Source organism: Aquarana catesbeiana, linkage group LG10 (genome assembly GCF_042186555.1).
Source record: "Aquarana catesbeiana isolate 2022-GZ linkage group LG10, ASM4218655v1, whole genome shotgun sequence".
NCBI lineage: Eukaryota > Metazoa > Chordata > Amphibia > Anura > Ranidae > Aquarana > Aquarana catesbeiana.
In genome coordinates, this window is record NC_133333.1 from 62,399,408 (window position 1) to 62,424,627 (window position 25,220).

The 25,220-nt window shown below is 47.9% G+C and overlaps 1 protein-coding gene across 6 annotated transcripts in view; it reads right to left on the reverse strand.

Annotated features, from left to right (window-relative positions):
* Window positions 1-25,220, reverse strand: part of PNKP (polynucleotide kinase 3'-phosphatase) — a 409,941-nt gene that overhangs the window by 322,024 nt on the left and 62,697 nt on the right. The gene's annotated exons all lie outside the window — the stretch shown is intronic.

Consider the following 25,220-nt stretch of genomic DNA (forward strand, 5'->3'; position numbering starts at 1 on the left):
ACTGCACAGGGCAAGTAAGTATGACAGGTTTGTTATTTTTAGAGAGAGAAAAAAAAAAAGACGAGACTTTACAATCACTTTAAAGCGGAGTTCCATCCAAAAATGGAACTTCCCCTTTTCCGGTTCCTCCCCCCTCCGGTGTCACATTTGTCACCTTTCGGGGGGGGGGGGGGGAGCGGATACCTGCCTAACACAGGTATTTTGCTCCCACGTCCGGGCATAGATACCCGAGCCACCCATGGGTATCTACGCCACTCCCCCAAGTCCCCCCCCCGCTGTCTTCTGGGATACACACGGGTCCCAGAACACAGCAGGGATCAGTGGGACAGCGCAGCGCGAGTCGCGCATGCGCACAAGGAACCAGGAAGTGAAGCTGCAAGGCTTCACTTCCTGATTCCCTTACCGAGGATGGCGGCAGCAGCATCCGACAGCCAAGGGATAGCAGGCTTCGGGTGCCGACATCACGGGCGCCCTGGAAAGGTAAGTGTCCTTATTTTAAAAGTCAGCAGCTGCAGTATTTGTAGCTGCTGACTTTAAAAAAGAAAAAAAAAAAAAAAAAAAAAAATCGGCGGAACCCCCGCTTTAACCACTTACGGACCACCGCACGTCGATATACGTCCTAACTTTGAAGAGGAATATCGTTCTTATAGCAGCAGCTAGCTTCCATAACCCCGGTATCCTCTTCTTCAGCCAGCGGTCCGCTTTCCGATAAGAGTGGTCTCTGCGGTGGATTCGCAGTGAGATCACTTTTAATCGGCGGAGGGAGAGGGGCACCCCCCGCCACGCTCCAGTGCTCTCCGTCGCTTACCGGAGCCGTGGGCAGCAGAGGAGGCAATCGGATGTTCTCCCTTGCTGGGTATGGAGACGAGTGAGGGGAAGATGGCCCCACCTATCTCCACACCACTGCAGGGCGGAAGCGACGTCAAAACCTCACTTCCGCCCATAGCTTTTAAAAGGGACATTTTTTTTTTTTTTTTTTTTTTAAATGACAATTTTCTTTTTTTTTTTATTGCATTTCAGTGTAAATATGAGATCTGAGGTCTTTCTGACCACAGATCTCATATTTAAGAGGTCCTGTCATGCTTTTTTTCTATTACAAGGGATGTTTACATTCCTTTTAATAGGAATAAAAGTGACACTTTTTTTTTTTAAAGGTAAAAGGTAAAATAAACAGGAAAAAAAAATTATTTTTTTTAAACGTCCCTCATCCCGTCAAGCTCGCGTGCAGAAGTTGACGCATACGTGAGTAGCGCCCGCATAATAGGATACAGCTTACCTGTAAAATCCTTTTTTTTTTTTAAGTACATCACGGGACACAGAGCCACAGTATTTACTGAATGGGTTATATAGGCACCTCTAGGTGATGGACACTGACACACCCTAGATAGGAAGTTTAGCTCCCTATATAACTCCTCCCCTTACTGGGAGAACCTCAGTTTTGCAAAGCAATATACGTGTATTAGGAGGGGAGAGACCTCTGTGTCCCGTTATGTACTCGAAGAAAAGGATTTTTTCAGGTAAGCTGTTATAAAAATCATATTTTCTTTTTCATACATCACGGGACACAGAGCCACAGTATTCACTGAATGGGATGTCCCAGAGCAATGCTATCTGAGGGGAGGAAGACACAAACAAAATGTAGGGGGCAATCAGACCTGAGGACCTTATACTGCTGCCTGCAGCACACTGCGCTCAAAGGCGATATCCTCATGCCTTCTCACATCCACCTGATAGAATCTGGTGAATGTATGGACTGAAGACCAAGTTGCGGCCTTGCAGATTTGACCCATGGAATCCTGGTGATGCACTGCCCACGAAGCACTAACAACCCTGGTGGAGTGCGCTTTGATTTGAAGAGGTGGAACTTTCCTCTTCAAACCATAAGCTTGAATAATTACTTGCCGAATCCACTTAGCAATAGTAGACTTCGACGCTGCCTGTCCTTTTCTAGGACCTTCAGGCAACACAAACAAAACATCAGTTTTTTGAACCTGAGCAGTCGCCTCTAAAAAAAAATTTGAACACTCACACTACATCCAGAGAATGTAGTGACTTTCTTTCGTAGAACAGGGTTCTGGAAAAAATGAAGGCAGGACAATATCCTGGTTTAGATAAAAACCTGAAACCACCTTCGGTAGAAAGATAGGGTGACGACGCAATACTACTCTATCCTTGTGAATGATTAAATATGGCTCTTTACAAGAAAGAGACGCCAATTCTGATACCTTTCTTGCAGAAGAAATGGCTACCAGAAAAACTAGCTTCCTTGTCAAAAGAACCAAGGGAATATGTCATATCGGCTCAAAAGCCTGTTTCTGTAATGCTGACAGAACTAAATTCAAGTCCCAAGGGTTCAGGGATGCTCTAACCGGTGGAATAAGCCGCGTTACCTCCCTGTATAAAGCTTCGGATCAAAGAATGCGAAGCAAGCGGACGCTAAAACAATACTGATAAGGCCGAGACCTGGCCCTTGATAGTACTCAAGGCTAGTTTCATCTCTAGCCCCACTTGCAGAAAGGCAAGAATTCTACCTATGGCATACTTCCTAGGATGCCAACCCCTGGATTCACACCAAGAAACATATGCCTTCCAGACTCTACAATAAATTACTCAGGAAGCTGGCTTCCTTGCATTAATCAAGGTAGGTATCACTGAGCCTGAAAGCCCACGATTCCTTAGAATGTGGGTTTCAATAGCCAAACCATTAAATTTAGCGTTTGTAAAGTATGATGGAACACTGGTCCCCGCAATAGCAGGTCTGGACGTGGTGGTAGGGTCCATGGGGTCCCTACCACCATCTTTATTATTTCTGCATACCAAGATCTTCTGGGCCATGCTGGGACTACAAGAACTACTGACTTTCTTTCCTGCTTGATCCTGTGAAGAAGTCGAATAGGAGGGAATGCTTAAATCAGTGAGAACTGATCCCACAGGGTCACCAACGCATCTGTTCCGCATACGAGTGGATCCCTTGTTCTTGACAAAGTTGTCAACTTTGTTGTTGAACCTGGACGCAAACAGATCTACATCTGGGATCCCCCATCTTTGGCATATAGTCAGAAAGACGTCGGGGTGAAGAGACCATTCCCGCGGGAACAACTGCTGGAGATTTAAGTAGTCTGCCTGCCAGTGACCCCTGCTCTTCCACTGGAACCACCATGATCACTTTTTGTGACAAAAGTCAGTCTAACGCTAGAAAGGGGACTTCTTTTTCTCTGGATCTTTGGGGACATTTGACCTGAGGAATCAAGGAGACAGGAATTCTCTGAACTCTAGTTTGTACCCTAGAGCTACTGTGGGGACCACCCATCTGTCCCGAAAATTTTCCTGCCAGACCTTTGAGAACTGCAGAAGTCTTCCCCCCACTTGAGCAAGCGGGGGCACCCCTTCATAAAGAGGCTTTAGCTTTCTGTCTTGTGGGTTTCCTCCCCCAGGACCTCTTTTGTCCCTGGGGTTGACCCTGAGGTTTACCGCTTGAACCTGACGGTGGAGGCCGTCGCGACTGCCTGGAGGCTGATGCCCCTGGCACTGGAGAAAGAGCCTGTTTAAATGAGGGACGTTTAGTCTTTTTCTTAACTGGCAAAAAAGGGTACCTCTCCCACTTGATATTTTTTGGATATATTTGTCCAAATCCTCCCCAAACAGCTTTTCACCGCGGAAAGGAAAACCAGCCAGGAGCTTTTTGCATGGCGCTTCGGCTGACCAACTTTTTAACCATAAGATTCTACGCATATGTACGAACCCAAGCGTAAGGCGAGAGGTTTGAAGAACAGAATTTCTGATTGCGTCAATTGCAAAGCACAAAGCTGCTGGCAGCTCAGATAATTCCTGGGCCTGCTGTTCAGGGAACACCTTGAGTACCTGTTTCAAATGGTCCCCTAAGGACTGACATACCCCAATTGCCGCCACTGCAGGTTGAGCCACTGAACCTGCCAAGGAGAAAATGTTTTTTAACAGGAATTCCAATTTTTTTATCAGTTGGATCCCTAAGCATTTGCGCATTGTCAACCGGACAAGTCAAACTTTTATTCACAGAGGATATAGCAGCGTCAATTGCTGGTATACTCCATATCTTAGTAAATTTTTTCTCCATAGGATAAAGTGTTAAAAACTTTTTAGGAGGAAAAAAGTTCTCATCTGGGTGATTCCACTCAGATTACATAAGCTTTTCTAGTAATGAATGGACAGGAAAGGCACTCAAGGCTTGTGGAGGCTTTAGTGAACCCAAACAGGAAGTGGGCTCTTCAACCGATTCCGTTAAGGGTAGCTTAAATGTGGCGCGGACGGGGCGTGGCCTGACTATGGAGGAGTGAGGACGTGCTGGGCCCGAGCTCCGTCCAGTCCGCAGCATAATTAGCAGCTACAGGGGTGATTACCCCCCGATTTCCGCACAGGATATGTCACAGCGGCGGCGGGCTTCTTCCCAGCCGAAAAAAGCCCACCCAAACGGTCAGGGACCGCTGGATTCCTTTCTTCTAGACACCCCCCGTCAGCAGAGGGGGAAATCCAAGATGGCGCCGGAACGAACGGCCACGCTGCAGCAACAGGAGATTCAGCCAGCGCCTCCAGCTCTATCTCCTATCTCCTCTCCCAGGCTGGTAAGCGACTCCATCCCCCCTGCATCCCCTCGCTCCACATCATCACAGGACAGGGACACACACCTGGCAGCTTTGACTGAGGACAGAGACATCAGGCAGCATTTATGGTCTCTCCCTACTAAGGAGGACCTAGAGCGCTTTACAAGCAGGATTGAGAGGGCCTTCAGGCAAGATATTGAACAATTACAATCTGATACCACTGAGCTGGGTCACAGGGTAGAGACTTTGGAGCAGAAATTCGATGATTCTATACCCGCCATCTCCCAGCTTAGAGAGCAGACCGTCACACACAGTCATCAAATTGAGGCTCTTTTGTGCCAGTTAGACGACATGGAGAACCGCAGCAGGCGGGCGAATATTCGCATACGAGGCCTCCCAGAAGCTACTGCACCTAAGGACATTGTCCCCACCTTACAGGGAGTGTTCCGTGAAATCCTGAGTTTGCCTCCGTCGGTGCCGACTGAGATAGACAGAGCTCACAGGGCACTTCGGCCCCCATCAGAGGACCCTGACAACCCCAGAGATGTGATCTGCAAGCTACACAAATTTACATTGAAGGATCGCATAATGCAAAAAATGCGCAACAGACCAGTCTTTGACTTTGATGGAGCACAACTGTCCTTTTACCAGGACCTCTCACGGCGTACCCTAATGCAGCGGCGGGCCCTTCGCCCACTTCTAACGGAAATCCAAGCGGCAGGCCTCACATACCGCTGGGGCTTCCCATTCAGCCTACAGGCTTCCAAAAATGGCCGTTGGGCTATACTACGCACAAAGGATGACCTCCCCCGCTTCCTACATACCTTGGAGCTTAACCCTGTAGACTTCCCGGATTGGCGCACCACCCCGGACATCCCAAAACCTCAGCTACCTCAACCATGGATCCAGGCGGCAGGAAACAGGCGGTCCCGGGGCCGCAACAGGCAAACGGAGGGCCCACGTCTGGGCACTTCCACAACCAGTGACTAAATGAGCCATTGCCACCCTTATCGCTTTTCCTAATTTTTTAGGCGGAATCCCCTCTCCATCATTGGCATTTCAGTCAGGGCTCTGGGCCTAACGGACGCGCTGCTGTTACAGTCTACCTACTCCTGTGAGGCACCTCACAGTAGGCCCTTTGCACTACCTTTCTACTACAAGAACCATAAGCAACATGATGGACTAGGGGGTCCGTGGTCCAGCTCCTAGCCTGGCCGCCTTGTCCTCCCCTCTTCTTTTTTGTTTTTGCACTTTTGGGGAGTCCGGGTTCCACAATCTCCTCTTTTCTCTTGTTGAGACGTACTGTTTACCCCCCCCCTTTTTTTTGTTTTGCACAATTTTTTTGTTTCCCACCCTGTTTATGTGTCGGAATGGACTGGATGGAAGGATGGGCTAATCGTCTCCTTGGTGGTCTCCCACGTACCCCACCTAGGCCTCACCTTACTAGGTGACAGTCCCTTGTGGGACTCCGAGTCTTCACCCGGGCGGTTTTTGGGTTGATACCCCCCTCCCGGGCGAGCTCTGTAGACTATTGTTGTTTTTGTTTTCTTCTCCTTATCCATATCCCTGTCCCGCCTTTTCCCTCCCTATCCCTTCCACTTCCCCACCCAACCCTCTCCAAGGCCCCCTTCCTTCCACCTCCCACCCCTCCCTAGCCTCTCCCTCCCCTCCTCCCAACTTCCCCCTTGATATTATTTTGTGTTTTAGATCACTCTCTAAAGCTAACCATCTATTGCCTTGATCTGCAGGTTGCCTTTTGGCCGATTGGGCCATGCATGGGGAAATCGGAGGAGGTGTGAACGATCAGCTATCATCCACGTCAGGTGCGCCGTCACTAAAGGTACTATCCTACAATGTCAGGGGGCTCTGCTCTCCACATAAGCGCAACAGGCTATGGCTGGAACTTAAGAGACTGGGGGCCCAGGTGGTTTTCCTGCAGGAGACTCACTTCAGGGAACAGTCCCTTCCAAAGATACCCACGCACCTATACACCCAATGGTTTTTTAGCAACTCCCCAGTCGCCAAATCACGAGGTACAGCCATCGCATTCCATAAGTCATGCCCATTCCAACCTTCAGAGACTCAGGCCGACTCACAGGGCAGATACGTCTTTGTGAAGGGGGTCTTGGCCAACAAACAATTTACATTTGCGACTCTCTACGCACCCAATGCCCAACAACTCTCCTTTATTGATTCTGTGCTAGATAAATTGAACGAATTCAGGGAGGGTCACCTAATTCTTGGAGGGGATTTTAACGTGAGCCCGGACCCGCTCGTTGACACATCCCATGGCCGCCCCACTCACTCCCAAGCCTTCCTCAAGCATTTTCGCAAGTCACTGCAGAATAGCCTCCTTATAGACACGTGGAGAGCTCTTCATGCATCTGAGAGGGACTACAGCTACTACTCGGGGGTGCATGACGTTTATACACGCATAGACCTTATGTGTGTGGACCATGACACCCTTGAATTGCTGCAGTCAGCTGAAATAGGCAACATCACTATTTCAGATCATGCTCCAATATGGGCCGTGATACGGGTTCCAGACGAAACACAGAGGGCCTGGTCCTGGAGGCTCAACGAAAACCTCCTGGACGACGCCTCAGTGGTAGCTAAGGTCTCCGAGACCATCACACACTATTTTGCGGAGAATGTGTCCGGGGAAATGGCAGACGGAGTGGTGTGGGAAAGCCATAAGGCGGTACTCAGGGGAGAATTGATCTCCCTGGGTTCCAAACTCAAAAGGGAAAGACAGATAGACTTCAAGAGGGTGCTGACAGCTTTGCAGGAAGAGGAACTTAAACACAAACGTCAGGGGGAGACTAACGCCCGCGAAAGGCTGACTGAACTGAGGGAGTTGTTTTCTCGCCTCCTCGACCGTCGCGTGCGCAGACAATTACGCCATCTTTCACATAAATACTACGAACAGGGAAACAAATGCGGCAGAATGCTAGCTAGAGCGCTTCGGAAGAGAAGAGGGACAGCCCACGTACACTCGCTCCGGTCCCCTGACGGTACAGCTACATTACACTCCTCTGGGATTGCCTCAATCTTTAGAGATTATTATGCAGAATTATACCACCTAGATAAGGACATCTCACACACAGGACGATCAGCAAAACTAAAAGCGATTGGCGAATACCTCGCCGCAGCTGGACTCCCCTCCCTGACGCCAGAGCAGCAGCTAGACCTTGATTCCCCCATTTCCCCTCAGGAGATTATTTCAACAGTGAAGGCCCTACCTAACGGGAAGAGCCCTGGCCCGGATGGATACTCCAAAGCATATTATGCAAAGTTTCTCCCCCTGCTACAAAATCATATGTGCAGGTATTTTAACTCTTTGGCCACAAATCACCAGATTCCCCCTGAGGCTTTACTGGCCCACATCACAGTGCTGCCGAAAGAGGGCAAGGACCCCACTCTCCCACAAAGCTATCGACCAATATCGCTACTTAACGTCGACATAAAAATTTTTGCTAAGATTATGGCAAATCGACTTAAACACGTCCTGCCCTCCTTTATTCACCCCGATCAAACGGGATTTATTTCAGGTAGAGAGGCTAGGGACAATTCCATCCGGGCCATACAGCTCATACAATGGGCATGTTCCCATAAGAACTCCACCCCCTACCTTATTCTGTCCACAGATGCCGAAAAGGCCTTTGACAGGATTGATTGGTCATACCTTAAGGCGGTTCTGGAGGCTTGGGGACTGGGCCCTCATATGCTGAGATGGATCATGGCGCTTTACTCGACCCCCAGTGCGAAGGTCAAAGTGAACGGCCATCTATCCTTGGGATTCCCCATACAGAATGGCACGAGGCAGGGGTGTCCCCTCTCCCCCCTACTGTTCGCTCTGGCTTTGGAGCCTCTGCTTCGAACAATACGGGCAAACACTGATATTAGGGGGGTAACAGTAGGGTCTACGGAACACAAACTATCGGCCTATGCCGACGACGTGCTCTTTCATTTGACCCAGCCCTTAGTGTCATTGCCAAACCTTATGAGGGAACTAAAAAGTTTCGGTCATGTGTCAAACTTTAAAATAAACTTTTCGAAATCCGAAATTCTGCCCATTACCATCCCTATAAAAATGGCTACTGGCTTGCAACAAGCTTTCCCATTTAGCTGGGCTAAAACGTCTATTAAGTACTTGGGTATCCAACTTACAAATCGATTTGACACTATTTATTCGGCTAATTTTCCCACCCTTTTGAGCATGGTGCGTAGAGACTTACAGAATTGGACCAAGACCTCCTTCACATGGCTAGGCAGACTTAACATACTCAAGATGAACATCCTTCCTAGGGTGCTCTTTTATTTACAGATGCTGCCAGTTACCCTCCCCAGGAGCTTCTTCGCTCAGCTTCAAAGCCTAATGATTAATTTCATTTGGCATGGTAAAAAACCAAGACTGGCGGTGTCTTTGCTACAGAAGGCCAAAGAAATGGGTGGCTTGGGCCTCCCGGATATACGACGATACTATAGAGCCATTGCGATCCAACATATCCTTAACTGGCGTCACCACGGGGGTTCAAAACTGTGGGTCTCCTTGGAGAAGAGCTTAGCAGGCAGGGACTTGTCATACGCACCCTGGCTGTCCCGTGAACACAGAGGACTTTCACAGACGACCTCACCACTAACCAATCACATCCTGCGGGTCTGGGACCGCACAAATGCCCTGTATGCTCTGGTGCCCCCGGGCTCCCCATTGGCACCTCTAGGGGGATATAAGTGGTTCCCTCCTGGGGAGCAGAGAACCTTTTTCGGTACGTGGGTGTCCGACGGCAATTATAGTTACGGTAAATTTGTGGATAAGGGCAAGCTGATACCCCTAGACGCCTTGCGGAATAGCCACGGCAGATTCCCTATGGACTGGTGGAGACACCAGCAACTCCAACACTTTATTGCAACAGAGGGGACCCCGATGAGAGGGCTAGACACCATCACCACACTAGAAAGTCTTTTCATAGAAGAAGAGCCAACTCCTCATTTGATTTCTGAGCTATACAGGCTACTGGGCTCAGTTCCCACCGCTGGTAAGCCAGCTTTCATAAGGGAATGGGAACGAGACCTAGGGGTGGAGTTCACGCCAGAACAACGTCTACACATGTATAAACTAGCACACTCTAGCTCCATAGAATCTAGAACGCAGGAAACAAACTACAAGCTTCTAACTCGCTGGTACCGGGTACCAGCTGCCATAGCACGTATATACCCCTCGGTTTCTGATCGATGCTGGCGAGGTTGCGATCAGAAAGGCACCCTTCTTCATGTATGGTGGGAATGCCCAGTGATTAGGTCTTTCTGGATGGAAGTACAGACTACCATTAAAAATGCCCTGCAGATTGAGATCCCGTTCTCCCCTGAGCATTTCCTCTTGCACCTCCCCGCCCTCCCTCTAAGCCACTACAAAAAAAGCGCCCTTCCTCATCTACTAAATGCCGCTAAAAGGCTTATACCTCTCTATTGGAAGCGTCCACAGGTCCCTACCTTAAAAGAATGGCTACAGAAGGTGGAGGATATCAGAGAGGCGGAGGAGTGGGTGGCGAGGTGCAAAGATAGGAGTGAGCGCTTTGATGGTATTTGGGCTCAGTGGCGGGGATTCACCATCGATACTAATCCGGTGTCCTCTAGCATAGATGTCGCGCTGTTGGAGTTAGCGGAGCCCTCCTTGAAGCTAAGGAGGCCTGTTGGCGGTGATGTGCGTACCTGAGTGGAATGTTTTAGCGCCCTATTGATTGCATGGGGTGTTGACCTTTTCTTTCCTAATGCATGGTTCACAAGGTATATAGCTGTAGGCTAATATGAGACGCTATGCGTCGTTAGTGATTACAGATAAGTGTTATATCTCCTTTATTAATATTAGAGTGGTTACTTGTTTAGACGTATTGGTCGGGGGCTCTGCCTGGTAACGTAGGCACCTTTGTGTCCGCACTGGCCCGGTGGATGCCCAGGGGGCGCTCCCCTTAGGCGAAGGTTAGTTGGAGGCCTACGGCCCCCCTTCTGGGGAATCCGCCCAGTGGGCATCCTGGGGCACTGAATAAAAAATGAGGCCCCCCCGTCCAATACCAAAATGGGGGGCTGAGGGGGATGGGTCCGGCCAAGCCGTTGCGGCGGGACCCCCTCTCAGGACTCAATATGACTGTTTAGCAATGTAATAAAGTTCGGAGATGATTTAATCCCTCCCCCCTTTCCCCTCCCTCCCTTACCCCTACGTATTACAACTTGTTATACATCTTGTTTTTGTATCAACATATTGGTCTGCACTGGAAAAAATGCAATGTTCTGTGGTAAGAATGACCATAGACTATATGTAAGTTTGTTCTTTTTCTTATTATATAAAATAAAAATAAAGATTACAAAAAAAAAAAAAAAATGTGGCGCGGACCATTTCAGTAAGAAAATGCACCAGCAACTTCTCAGGATGTGAAGCTGAAGAAGATCCTTCCCCACTTGATTCCTTGGAAGAGGAATCATCAGCCTATTCATGGTCCCCTGGGGGGGTTTCATCTTCTCCCTCCCACAGTTGCTCCGTTTGAGGATCCTGGGTTGTAGAAGGGGACCTAATGGATTTTCTTCCACTCTGTGAAGACGTGATTAAAGCCACTAATCTTTCTTCTAAACCACTCATAGCTGAGGGGAAAAAATGCTCAGTTACATAGACAGGGGCTGAAGTGTCGGAAGCAATTGCAACCCCTGATGACCATTGATGGCTCACTCTGACTAGCCTCCTTAGAACGGGATGGTGTTGCAGAGGGAGGGTCCTTAGGACCTGAGAGCGACCCCTTTGTGTCCTTGGTCTTTTGTGGCATTTGAACCACCTCTTCTGGTTATAGTGCTGAGCACAAACGCAGAGGTACCACCAAAAGAATGCACCCACTGCTGAGCAATAGTCCAGCAACTGCCGCTGCTATTAAGCTCAGCCTGATGCTTAAAGTAAATGTGCCTGGGAATGTCTGTGTCGCCCACTCACATGCCACCCATGCGCTCTGTGTCCCTCCTAGCTGTATGCACCTGAAAAAGGTGCATTTTATAGCTATGCAGCCCGCGTTGTGGGTGCTGAAGCGTGCCAACGCCGCTAAGCCCCACTCCTTTCCTCTGACCACCCACTGCGCCCCCTCCCTCATCTATTTTAAAATAGAATGTTTTCCTGCGCGAGCGGGCTCCGATCCTGACCGCATGGCGGAGGACTGGGGTGGAGGAGAGGAGTAGAGCTGCCAAAGGGAACCGCCGTAATGGCGGCACACCGCCATCTAATGCCATGCTCCCTCTGCCTGGATGAAAGCTATCCAGGTGGGGGGACATTCCTAGGAGAAAAACCCCCATTTCCCACGAATTTACCTGGAGCCTGGGCTGGAGGAAGCATGCAGCTTGTATACAGAGGCGAGACTGCCAAGCATGCAACAGGTACGTGCTCTTGACAGCCCCCGGTGACTATAGGCAAAGCAACATTTACTTTAAAGGAGAAAACCCACAAGAATTAGAAAAATTTCTTCGGAATCTCCCTTACCTTATCCAGCTGCAGGGTTCTGTGGTAACAGACCCAATCTTCACCTCTCACAGTGGGCTCCGTTAAAAACCTTCAGGGACTGGGGCCCCCTTTTTATCGGGGGATCCACAGCCCTGGGCCTGTAAAAAGCACCCCGGCAGGAATATGGCTGAAAACCCAAATACTGGACCCCGGGGTCCAGCTCTCTAAAGAGAGAAGTGTTATAGGCAAAACCTTGTTTCTTCAGACACGAGGCCCGGGTACCATTCAATTCGGCCTGGAAAAGACACTTTGAATGGATCCGGTTGCATGGCTTGCCCCAGTAAGGAATATTCCAGCGGAGCTCAGCACAGCACATCTTTACTCGTGACCAACACCTAAGACACTGGCGAAAAAAACTGAGGTACTCCCGGTAAGGGGAGGGGTTATATGGGGAAATGAACTTCCTGTTTAGGGTGTGCCAGTGTCCATCACCTGAAGGTACCATGTAACTCATACAGTTATTACTGTGGCTCTGTGTCCCGTGATGTACGATAAAGAAAAACGTTTTTTAACAGGAATTCCAATTTTTTATCGGTTGGATCCCTAAGCATTTGAGTGTTGTCAACAGGACAAGTCAAACTTTTATTTACAGAGGATATAGCAGCGTCAATTGCTGGTATACCCCACATCTTTGTAAATTTTTCCTCCATAGGATAAAGTGTTGAAAACTTTTTAGGAGGGAAAAAATATTTTACTGGGTGACCCCACCCAGAATAAATAAGCTTTTCCAGCAATGAATGAACAGGAAAAAGCATGCACAGCTTGAGCAGGCTCCAGTGAACCCAAACAAGAAGTGGGCTTTTCAACCGACTCAGTTACAGGTAACTTAAATGTGGAGCGGACCATTTCAGTAAGAGAATACACCAGAAATTTCTCAGCCTGTGAAGCTGAAGAGGGTCCTTCCCTACTTGATTCCTCAGAAGAGGAGTCATCAGTCTCATCCCGGTCCCCTGAGGGGGATTCGTCTCCCCTTTCCCAGAGTTCCTCTGTTTGAGGGTCCTGGGTGGTAGAAGGGGACCTAAAACATTTTCTTCCACTTTAAGATGCGATTAAGGCCATTAATCTTTCCTCTTGTGGCTACGGAAAAAAACCTCCTGATAAATTCTGACCAGCCTCCCTAGGTCTTTCAGGGGGAGATGGAGTTGCAGAGGGGGGGTCCTCAGAGCCTGAGGGAGATCCCTTTGAGCCCCTATTTTTCGGGGTATTTGTACCTCCCCTTCTGCCCATAGTGCTAAGCACAAATGCAGAGGTACTACCAGAAATGCACCCACTGCTGAGCAAAATAGTTCAGCAACTGCTGCTGCTATCAAGGCTCAGTCTGATGCTAAGTAAATGTGCCTGAGAATGCCTATGTCACCCACACTATAATGCCATCCATCTGCTCTGTGTCCCTCCTTTAGCTGTGTGCACCTGCAAAAAGTGCATCTTTATAGCTATGCATGGCCCGCTGTTTAACCATGCCGACGCCGCGCTGATGCTTCGCTCCCCCTCCTCCGCCCACCCCCTCATCTTTTTTTCAAAAAAAGACTGCTTTCCCGCGCGAGCGGGGGCTCCGATCTGACCGGATCGCATGTTGAGGGAGGCTGGGGCGGAGGAGAGAGGAGGGCAGGTGGATGGAGAGGCGTCATAAGGACAGCGGGAGCAGTGCGGCATACTGCCGACTGCCCCATGGCCTCTAGCCTGGAAGAAAAGCTGTGGGAGGACATTCCTAAAAAGAACAGCATACCTGTAAAATCCTTTCCTTGGAGTACATCATGGGTCACAGAGCCTAAGTAATAACTTAATGGGTTATAGGGCACCTTCAGGTGATGGACACTGGTACACCCAATACAGGAAGTGCACTCCCCTATATAATCCCTCCTCCTTCCAGGAGTACCTCTGTTTTTGTAGCAAAGCAATATACTTAAACCCCATAAAAGAGGGGAGGGACCTCTGTGTCCCATGATGTACTCCAATAAAAGGATCTTACAGGTAAGCTGTTATAAAAATCCTATTTTCTTTATCGTACATCATGGGACACAAAGCATAAGTAATAACTTAGTGGGACGTCCCATAGCAATGCTATTTGAGGGGAGGGAGAGACAACCCGTAGGGCACCCCCAGACCTTATACTGCTGCCTGCAGCACACTGCATAAGAAGGCGATATCCTCATACCTCCTTACATCCAGTTGATAAAATTTTGTGAATGTATGTACTGAAGACAAAGTTGCGGCCTTGCAGATCTGAGCCATGGAGGCCTGGTGACGCACTAACCGACCTGGTAGAGTGCACCTTAACTTGAAAAGGGGGAATCTTACCCCTTAAATTATAAGTTTGAATTATAACTTTCTGAATCCACTTAGCGACAGAGGATTTCGATGCTGCCTGTCCTTTCTTAGGACCCTCTGGCAGAATAAATAAGTCATCAGTCTCTCGAATCTGAGCAGTTGTCTTTAAAAAGATTTTCACTGCTCTCACCACATCAAGACAATGTAGGGACTTCTCTTCCCTGGAACATGGTTTTGGAAAAAATGATGGCAGGACAATATCTTGGTTCAGGTGAAAACCTGAAACCACTTTTGGTAAAAAGTCTGGACAAGGTCATAACACCACTCTGTCCTCATGAATAATCAAGTATGGCTCTTTACAAGAAAGAGCAGCCAATTCTGAAACCCTCCTTGCTAAGGATATAGCAACATAGAACACTAACTTCCTTGTCAGAAGGACTAAGGGAATATGCTGTATTAGTTGAAATGGCTGTTTTTGTAACAATGACAAAACTAAGTTCAAGTCCCAAGGGCTCAAAGGCGATTTAACGGGCGGATTAATCCGCATCACCCCTTGCATAAAACCCCGGACTAAAGAATGCGTAGCAAGCGGTCTTTGAAATAAGATTGATAAGGCTGAGACTTGGCCCTTAATAGCACTCAAGGCCAATTTCATCTCTACGCCTAATTGTAGAAAGGCAAGAATTCTGCCTATGATATATCTCCGAGGGTGCCAACCCTTGGATTCACATCAGGAAACATAAGCCTTCCAGACTCTATAATATATAGTTCTGGAAGCTGGCTTCCTTGCATTAATCAAAGTAGAGATAACTGACCCGGAAAGCCCGCGTTACTTCAGAATGTGGATTTCAATGCCCAGGCCGTTAAATTTAGCGTTCGTAAAGTAGGATGGAATATCGGCCCCTGTGAGAGCAGGTCTGGCCTTAGTGGAAGGGACAATGGATCCTCCACTGCCATCTTTACGATTTCTGCATACCAGGACGGTGCTACCAGAATTACCGGCTTTCTTTCCAGCTTGATCCTGCAAAGAAGTAGTAGAAGCAACTGAATAGGGGGGAATGCATAGATCAGTGAGAACTGATCCCACGGGGTCACCAACGCATCTGTTCTGCATGCGAGCGGATCCCTTGTCCTGGACACAAAGTTGTCTAACTTCATGTTGAATCTGGAGGCTAGAGGATCCACGCTCGGAGTCCCCCATCTTTGGAAAAAAGCCAGAAAAATGTCGGGGTGAAGAGACCATTCCCCCGGGAATAACTGCTGGCGACTTAAGTAGTCCACCTGCCAATTCTCTACTCCTGGAATGAAGACTGCTGATAGGCACGGAACATTCCTTTCTGCCCAATTTAGAATAAGGTTCACCTCTCTCTGCGCTGAAAGACTCTTGGTACCCCCTTGGTGACTGACATAGGCCACAGCTGTGTCATTGTCGGATTAGATCCTGACAGGACAATCCCTTAACCTGGAAGCCCAGGCCTTCAGAGCCAGACGCACTGGCCGAATCTCTAGGATGTTGATGGGCAAGGCTCTTTTGGTTCTTGACCACTGTCCCTGGACAGTTGTCTCCTCTAGTACTGCTCCCCAGCCTGAAAGGCTGGCATGGTGTCGTTACCACTTTCCAGATAACTGGTCTGAAGGATCTTCCTTTCAGCAGATTCTGGGTTAGTAACCACCAACTCAGGCTTTGGGACACCGTTGGGGACAGCCGCATTGGCAAGTCCAAAGCTTGGACCGTTTTGTTTCAAGCAGACACGATACTGTTTTGCAACTGTCTCTAATGGAACTGGGTATAGGGGACTGCTTCAAACGAAGCCACCATCTTTCCTAACAACCTCATGCAAAAATGAATTGAGGGATTTCCTTTCGACCTGACCATCCGGACCAGCTCTCGTTTGGCGTTGATTTTTGCCAGAGGCAAGAGCACCTTTTTCTGGGCTGTGTCTATGATCAGGCCCAAATACTCCAGCTTTCTTAGCGGTTTTAAGGAAGACTTCTCTAGGCTGAGAATCCAACCCAGACTTTCCAGGTAACTGGTTGTAATGTGTACACTTTGCTCCAAGCGAGCCATTGATTGGTCTATTAGCAATAGATCGTCTAGGCACGCCAAAACTGTTATGCCCTGTACTCTTAACCTGGCTAGAGGTGGGGCCAGTACTTCTGTGAACACCCGGGGTGCTGTAGCTAGCCCGAAGGGCAAGGCTACCAACTGAAAGTGCTGCTGTTCTACTTCGAATCACAGAAACCTTTGGTGAGCGGGAAATCTAGGGACATGCAGATATGCATCCCTGATGTCGATGGACGCCAGAAGTTCTCTTCCTTGTAGGATGGAAACCACTGACCTGATTTACTCCATGCGAAAGGAGCGGATCTTCAGGAACTGATTTAGAATTTTTAGATCTAGAATGGGTCTGACATCTCCATTTGTTTTGGTACCGTAAAAAGGTTTGAATAAAACCCCAAACCTTGCTCTTCTGTGGGGATCTGTATGATCAACCCCTGAGCCAGTAATCGGTCTAATGCTTGAAACAGAGATTGCTTTTTCCCTGGATCTTTGGGAACGTTTAATCTCAGAAAATGAGATGGTGGTAACTCCCGAAATTCTAGTTTGTATCCTAGAGACACCGTGGAGATGACCCATCTGTGCTAAATTTCCTTTTGCCAGACTTCTGAGTATTGCTCTACTCTGGCAAGGGGGGCGCCTCTTTATGATGAGGTTTTAGTATTCTGCTTTGCAAATTTCTGGCCCCAGGTCTTTTGAGCCTGGGCCTGACCCTTCGGTTTTCCCCTAGAGTCTGATGGCGGAGGCCGTCGCCACTGCCTAGAGGCGGATACCCCTGGCGCAGGAGAAAAAATCTGTTTAAATGAAGGACGTTTAAACTTTCTTTTGACCGGCAAAAGAGTACTCTTCCCACTAGAAATCGTATGGATGTATTTATCCAAATCATTGTCAAATAGTCGCTCCCCATGAAAAGGGAAACTAGTCAGAAGCTTTTTGCAAGGTGCTTCGGCTGACCAATTTTTTAACCAAAGGGTCCTACGCATGTGTACTAGCACAAGTGCAAGGCAGGACGCCTGGTAAATAGAGTCTTCTGTATAGCGTCTATGGCAAAACATAACGCCTTTGGTAGTTCGGCCAACTCACGGGCCTGTTGTGCAGGGACCTCCTTAAGAGCCTCTGTGAACTGGTCCTTTAGGGACTGACAGATGCCTATTGCAGTGACTGTAGGCTGACAGCCCCTGCCAAGGAAAAAAGGATTTTAACAGGCAGGAATTCCAGCTTTTTATCTGTTGGATCTTTAAGCATTTGTGTATTGTCTACTGGACAAGTTAAGCTTTTATTTACACTGGAAATCGCAGCGTCAACTGCTGGTACCTTCCATTTTTTGGTGAATTTCTCCTCCAAGGGATAGAGAACGGAGAATTTCTTTGGAGGAAGAAAATGCTTATCCGGATGATCCCATTCAGCATAAATAAGCTTTTCTAGTAATGCATGGAACGGAAACACATGAAAAGACTGTAAAGGTTTTAAAGAAACCCAAGGAAGAAACTGGACCCTCAGCTGACTCTGTTAGGGGTAGCATGAAAGTGGAACAAGCCATCTCTGTAAGAGTTTGTACCTCAGAATGTTGTTTCCTCCGCAGAGGAATAATCAGCTTGTTTTTCCTTGCGATCGCCTGAGGGTAATACCTCATCCTGTCCCCACTGTTCCCTTGGTAAAGGGTTTGAGGTGGGGGGGAAGGGGGATCTAGCACGCTTCCTATCCACTTGGATGGAGGATGCGATTAAAGCTGCTAATCTTCCTTCTAGGCTCTGCAGGGCAGGGGAAAATGCATCTTCAGTTACATATACAGGGGCTGAAGTGTGTGAAGCAGTTGCACCACCAATTGGTTCCAATGACTCACCCTGGCTTGCCATGTCTGGTATCTGCGACAAGGATGACAGTGTGGAGGCATGACTGGAATTCCCAGCGCCTGGGGGTGGAATTTTTGGTACATTTGTGGTAGCTCTGGAAGTCATAGTGCAGAGGCAGAGGCACTTTAAGAAAAAATGGATTTTTAATACAGCTTACCTGTAAAATCTTTTTCTTGAAGTACATCACGGGACACAGAGCACCATAATAATGACTAATTGGGTTATACGCTACCTCTAGGTGATTGACACTGGCAACCAATAGTAAGACGGTTCCTCCCATATAACTCCTCCTATACAGGAAATACCTCAGTTTTGTAGCAAGCAATGACGATCCCAGAAAAGAGGGGAGGGACCTCTGTGTGCCGTGATGTACTTCAAGAAAAGGATTTTACAGGTAAGTTGTATTAAAAATCAATTTTTCTTTATCGTACATCACGGGACACAGAGCACCATAATAATGACTAATTGGGATGTCCTAAAGCAATTCACCTGAAGGGGGGGGGGGACACCATATCCCTAAGCCCAACGGGCCAGAGACTATAAAGCTGCCTGCAACACGCTGTGGCCAAAAACAGTCTCTTTTTGAGATCTAACATCCACGTGGTAAAACCTGATGAACGTATGAACTGAAGACCAAGTGGCCGCTTTGCAAACCTGAGCCATAGACACCTGTTGCCGTACTGCCCATGATGCACTAACCCCTCTAGTGGAGTGTGCCTTTAAATCCCAAGGTGGGACCTTGTGCCTTAATCCATACGCCTGGATAATAGCCTGAGGAATTCACCTGGATATAGTTGAACTTGTTGCTGGCTGTCCGTTTTTAGGACCTTCCGGCAGGACAAAAAGGCAGTCAGTTTTCCGAAAAGAAGCTGACATCTTTAAATAAACTTTGATCGCCCTCACCACATCAAGTGAGTGAAGTGACCTTTCCTCCCTAGTTTTAGGGTTTGGAAAAAAGGAAGGTAGAATGATATCCTGATTCAAATGAAATTTGGAAACCACCTTTGGTAAAAAATCCGGACGAGAGCGCATGACCACTCTATCCTGATGAAGAATCAAAAAAGGTTCTTTGTAAGAAAGGGCGGCCAATTCTGACACCCTTCTAGCCGAAGTTATAGCCGCCAAAAAAAAACAATTTCCTGGTTAATAGGACAAACGGAATATGTCCAATAGGTTCAAACGGTTGACACTGTAAGTCTGACAGGACCAAATTTAGGTCCCAGGGACATATAGGCAGCTTAACCGGCTGCCTTAGGTGCGTAACCCCCATAACAAAGGTTCGTACCAAGGAATGGGATGCAATTGGCCTTTGGAAAAAAAACAATAAGGCCGATATCTGTCCTTTAATTGTCCCTAAAGCCAGTTTCAAGTCTACTCCTGCTTGAAGAAAGGCCAGAACTCTTCCAATCGTATACCTACGAGGGTTCCACTTCCTTTCCTCACACCAAGAAATGTATCACTTCCAGACTCTATAATAGATAGCTCTAGAAACTGACTTTCTAGCGTTTATCAGAGTAGACAAGACTGAGCTCATGATACCACGGTCCTTCAATATTCTGGTCTCAATAGCCATGCCATCAAATTCAGAAACCGTAAAGAAGGATGGAATATGGGTCCTTGAGACAACAGGTCTGGACGGCACGGAAAGACCAATGGGTCCCCCACTGCCAATTTCACAATCTCCGAGGCTACGCTGGGGCCACTAGGATCACTGGCTTTCGTTCCTCCTGTATTCTGCGTAGCAAGTGCGGCAGAATTTGGATGGGAGGGAAGGCATATATCAGAATACTGATCCCAAGGAACTACTAATGCGTCTATCCCAACAGCAAGCGGATCCTTGATCCTGGATACAAACCTGTCCAGTTTGACATTGAATCTGGATGCCAGCAGATCCACATCTGGGGTCTTCCAGTATTGACAGATCTGTAGAAAAACTTCGGAATGCACGGACCATTCCCCTGGCAACAATTTCTGGCGACTTAGGAAGTCTGCCTGCCAATTGTCCACCCCCGGTATAAACACTGCCGAAAGAAACGGCACATGCTTTTCTGTCCAAGTCAATATGTAATTCACCTCTCTTTGGGCGGCCCGACTCCTGGTACCTCCCTCGTGGTTATATGCCACTACCGTGGATTTGTCGGACTGGACTCGGACAGGGAGACCCCGTAACCTGGACATCAGAACCGCAGAGCCAGATGAGCTGCCAGAATCTCCAATAGATTGATGGGCAAGGTCCTTTCTGCCTGGGACCATATTCCCTGGACAGACGCCTCCTCCAGGACTGCTTCCCAGCCGAGGCGACTGGCATCTGTAGTTACTACCCTCCAGACTGCTGGTGGAAAAGATTTTCCTTTTCTCAAATTGCTGGTTTTTAACCACCAAGAGGGAATCCATTGTACCTGTGCGGATAGAACAATAGGATGATCCAAGGTTCGAGCAGACCTGTCCCAGGCTTCCAGAATGCTGTTCTGGAACACCCTGGAGTGGAACTGTGCATATGGAATTGCGTTGAAGGATGACACCATTTTGCCCAGCAACCTCATGCACAGCCGAATAGAAGGCCTTGGTTCTTTTTTCACTTTCTGGACGAGTTCCACTATGGAAACAACCTTCAAGGGGGGTAAAAACACCCTTTCTTGGGCACCCTTTCTTATGCCATCCGAATGGATCCAAATATAACATCCTCACTGGGACATTATTTGAAGAATTTTGAAGAGCTTCAACAGCCATGACCATCACCTTTAAGACACTGGCGAAAAAACTGAGGTATTTCCTGTATAGGAGGGGTTATATGGGAGGAACCGTCTTACTATTGGTTGCCAGTGTCCAATCACCTAAAGGTAACGCATAACCCAATTAGTCATTATTATGGTGCTCTGTGTCCCGTGATGTACGATAAAAAAAATATACTACTTGCTGAGCAATAGTTTAGCAAAACAATGCCACCATAAAGATCAGCTTTTGGTGCTGAGTAACAATTGTATTTCCTGTACTGGAAATGCCTGTATACATCCCTTACGTGCCCCAGCGCTCCTGTGTCCTTTAGTGTGTCAGACTTCCTCTCCTCAGTTGCTCTTAGAGATTTCTGATAATGAGAGCGTCTGTCTTTAAAGCCTCAGGTGTGAGCCTGATTTGACATCCTCAGCGCCGTGTGCTCCACATGCTTTTTACCATGCCCCTTTCCAATACCCGCCCCTCTCCTTGTTTCAAGAATGACACTAGTCCACGTGGACGGCATTCGGGTCTGCAAATGCAGACCCGATGAGGAGGAGCCTGCGAACGCCGTCTGGCACCTTGCCAGTGAACGTACTGCCTTGTACAAGGGCTGGGGCGCAACAATATCCTCCATGGGATAGTGCTTATAAAAAGGCAAGTTTGATATATAAATGTAATATCTGGGAAGCCGCCACCGCACCTCTCTCCGGGGAAGGGGGGGGGGGGGAGTTTTATCAGCAGTAGTGTTTGGCTCCTTAGCAAGATAATGTTTTAGTAGGGGCCGTTATACATGAAAATATGTCATTATGAACTGCTGCTGTACCCCCACTTTGTTCCCTCAGAAGAGAAAACACCATCAGTTCAATTAAGAACCCCCCTCTGGCTGCTGGGACCACACACACTGTTATAGCCAGACACAGACCTGCTGAGAAGCAACGTACCAAGGTATGTGTAATTTACTCCCTCTAGTGGAGATTTTTAAGGCATACAATGTTTTTCATATGGAAGAAAAAGGCATAGGTGGACTTTTTACAGTTCCTAGGCTTCTTCCCTTACCGTATCTTCGCTGCAGAATACTGCTGTAACAGACAGATCCAAACTTCACCCATCACGGCGGGTTGCATTAGTAAACTTTCAAAGACCGGGTCCCTATAATAGGGGTTCTACCCCTTTGGACCTGTATAGCACCTCTCAGGAGCAACTTTAGGTAATGTAGCAAGACCAAAAAGAGTCCTGGTTCCTGAGGTCCAGCCCTCAAAGAGAGGCGTTACAGGCAAAACCTCGTTCTTCTATGCGAGACCCGGGTACCATTCTGTGGCCTCAGTGGCTTGGCTAGATCCAGTTGTGGAGGTTATTTAAATCCAGCATGGATCCCTCCTGGAGCTCCTCAGAGCACACCTTCACTCGTGACCAACACCTTAGATACTGGCGAAAAAACTGAGGTACTCCTGGAAGGAGGAGGGGTTATATAGGGAAGTGAACTTCCTGTATTGGGTATACCAGTGTCCATCACCTGAAGGTGGCCTATAACCCATTAAGTTACTACTTAGGCTCTGTGTCCCATGATGTACAATAAAGAAAACCCCCTTCCCACATCCTACCTGAAGCTTGGGCTCGGAAGAAGCGTGCAGCTTGTGACACAGAGCAAGACTGACAAGCATGGAACAGGTACGTGCTCTTGACAGCCCCTGGTGGCAACTTTAGGCATAGCAACATTTACTTTAATGGAGAAAACCCAAAAGAATTAGAAACATTCCTTAGGAATCTCCCTTACTTTATCCGACTGCAGGGTTCTGTGGTAAACCAAACAGACTCAATCTTCACCACTCACGGTGGGCTCTGTTAAAAAACCTTTAGGAACCGGGGCCCCTTTTTATCGGGGGATCCACACTCCTGGGCCTGTAAAGCACCCCGCCAGGAAAATATGGCTGAAAAAACCAAACACTGGATCCTGGGGTCCAGCTCTCTACAAAGAGAAGCGTTACAGGCAAAATCTCGTTTCTTCGGACACGAGGGCCGAGTACCATTCAATTCGGCCTAGAAAAGACACTTTGAATGGATCCGGTTGCATGGCCTGCCCCAGTAAAGATTTCTCCAGCGGAGCTCAGCACAGCACGTCTTTACTCGTGACCAACACCTAAGACACTGGCGAAAAAACTGAGGTACTCCCAGTAAGGGGAGGGGTTATATAGGGAGCTAAACTTCCTGTCTAGGGTGTGCCAGTGTCCATCACCTAGAGGTGCCTATATAACCCATTCAGTAAATACTGTGGCTCTGTGTCCCGTGATGAACGAAAAAGGAATGAAAACGGTGTTCAAACCACACATGTGAGGTATTGTCGCGATTGGTAGAGCAAGAGTAATAATTCTAGCTGTAGACCTCCTCTGTAACTTAAAACTTGCAACCTGTAGATTTTTTTTAAACATCGCCTGTCACCACTGCCGCCACACATTTACAGCGCTGATTTTAAAGATTTACATGCGAGTATCTCTCATTTTTAATAAATTCGATACCTGTTTTATGGATTTACACTATGTGGCCTTTCCTTCTTTCCTCTCCACCTAATACTATTGCCATCTGCTTCCTAACATCATCCTGAGGGACACACCAGTCCACGGTTCATTCCAGGACCTCCATCTTTACAACCCCTCTGGATCACCTATAGCCACCCACCACCCAAGCCTGTTTTGACCCAACTGGGCGTATGTCTCTTTGGGTCCAACAGATCCGGTAAGCCTTCTTATTGTCGGTGGTGGTGTGCTTCTTTTGTCTTCACCTCAGATGTCACGCACTTATTAATTTGTTCCTCACAAGAAGTCACGTAATTTCTATGGACTATCAGTTATTATGAGTCTTATAAACATGGATGACTTTCTTCTAAGTTTCACCTAGAAGTTTTCACCATCTCTTGGACTATATTGTTTCTATGTTGGACATTTAAGATTGTTTTAGCGCTACACTTATTTTGTTTTCAGTCCTTTCCCTTTACACAATAGATTTGCACCCCTCACCCTTGAATCTTATACTCCACATTGACCTTGCTTATTGTCTCAGGAGTTGAGAAAAGGGGGTGAAAGACATTCAAGGTAACCCTACTATGCACCTTATAATTATGGTTATCATCCCACATCCAATTATCCTCCACCGTTCCCTTCCCTTCTTTGTCTTTTTTAAAGGCAAACCCACACCCAAGGGGAAAACTAAAAAGAAAAGAGGCTGTGGCGGGGGGGGGGGGGGGGGAGCAGGAGCAAAAAGGAGAAGGTACTAAATTCTGAGGGTATTTTTAATTTACAGCGGTGTTCAGTCTGGGGAAAAAAAGTAATTAAAAGTCAGCAGCTACATACTACATATACTGTAGCTGCTGACTTTTAATATATGGACACTTACCTGTCCAGGGAGCTCACAATGTCAGCACCCCAGCCGATTTTCGGATTCAGTTCTCAGCTGTCAGGTGCTGCCACTGCCATTCTTTGTAAGGGAAACCGGCAGTGAAGCCTTTTGGCTTCACAGCCAGTTCTATGCTGCACTTTCTAATTGGCCTGGCAGGGGAGAAAGAAGGAGGGGTTCGAACTTCCAAAGGACGGCACTGCATCACTGTCTCCCAGAAGTGGGGAAGGGTACCTGTCAAAAACAGGTACCTGTTCCCCCCTTCGCTCTGACAGTTGTCAAATGTGCCATCGGGGGGGGGGGGGGCAGATAAGTGGAGGCTCCACTTTTGGAACTCTGCTTTATGTTCAGTCAAACTCTCTGGACCAGAATTGAGATTACTTATTAAAGGTTTAAAATTTGCACCATCCAGGTAATCACCTGATGCTGGCTGTTGGGGGGAATCTCAATTCCTGGTTTCTACAGCACATTCTGAAGTTTACCTGCTGGACAAGGTGCAAACTTCCAAAGTTAAAAAAGGAGAAGTCAGCTTTCTCTGGGCTCCTGGCTGGTGAGCTGCTTTTCACTTAGTTTGCTGTGTTCTGGAAGCAAGTCTCCATGTTACCTATGGCACATACCATACCTCCCAACTTTTGAACTTAAGAATGAGGGACACTTGTGGGAGGAACGGACCTGCAGCACATGCCGCTGCATAAATGGGTGTGGCCCAATGCTTAAGAGTGGGAGTTGCTTAGGGGGAGCAGTTAAACAAAACCCGGGCTTCTTTGTACCTATAAAAAAGCTGTGATGTCAGGGATGGGACCACCCATCCCCGACATCACAGCTTG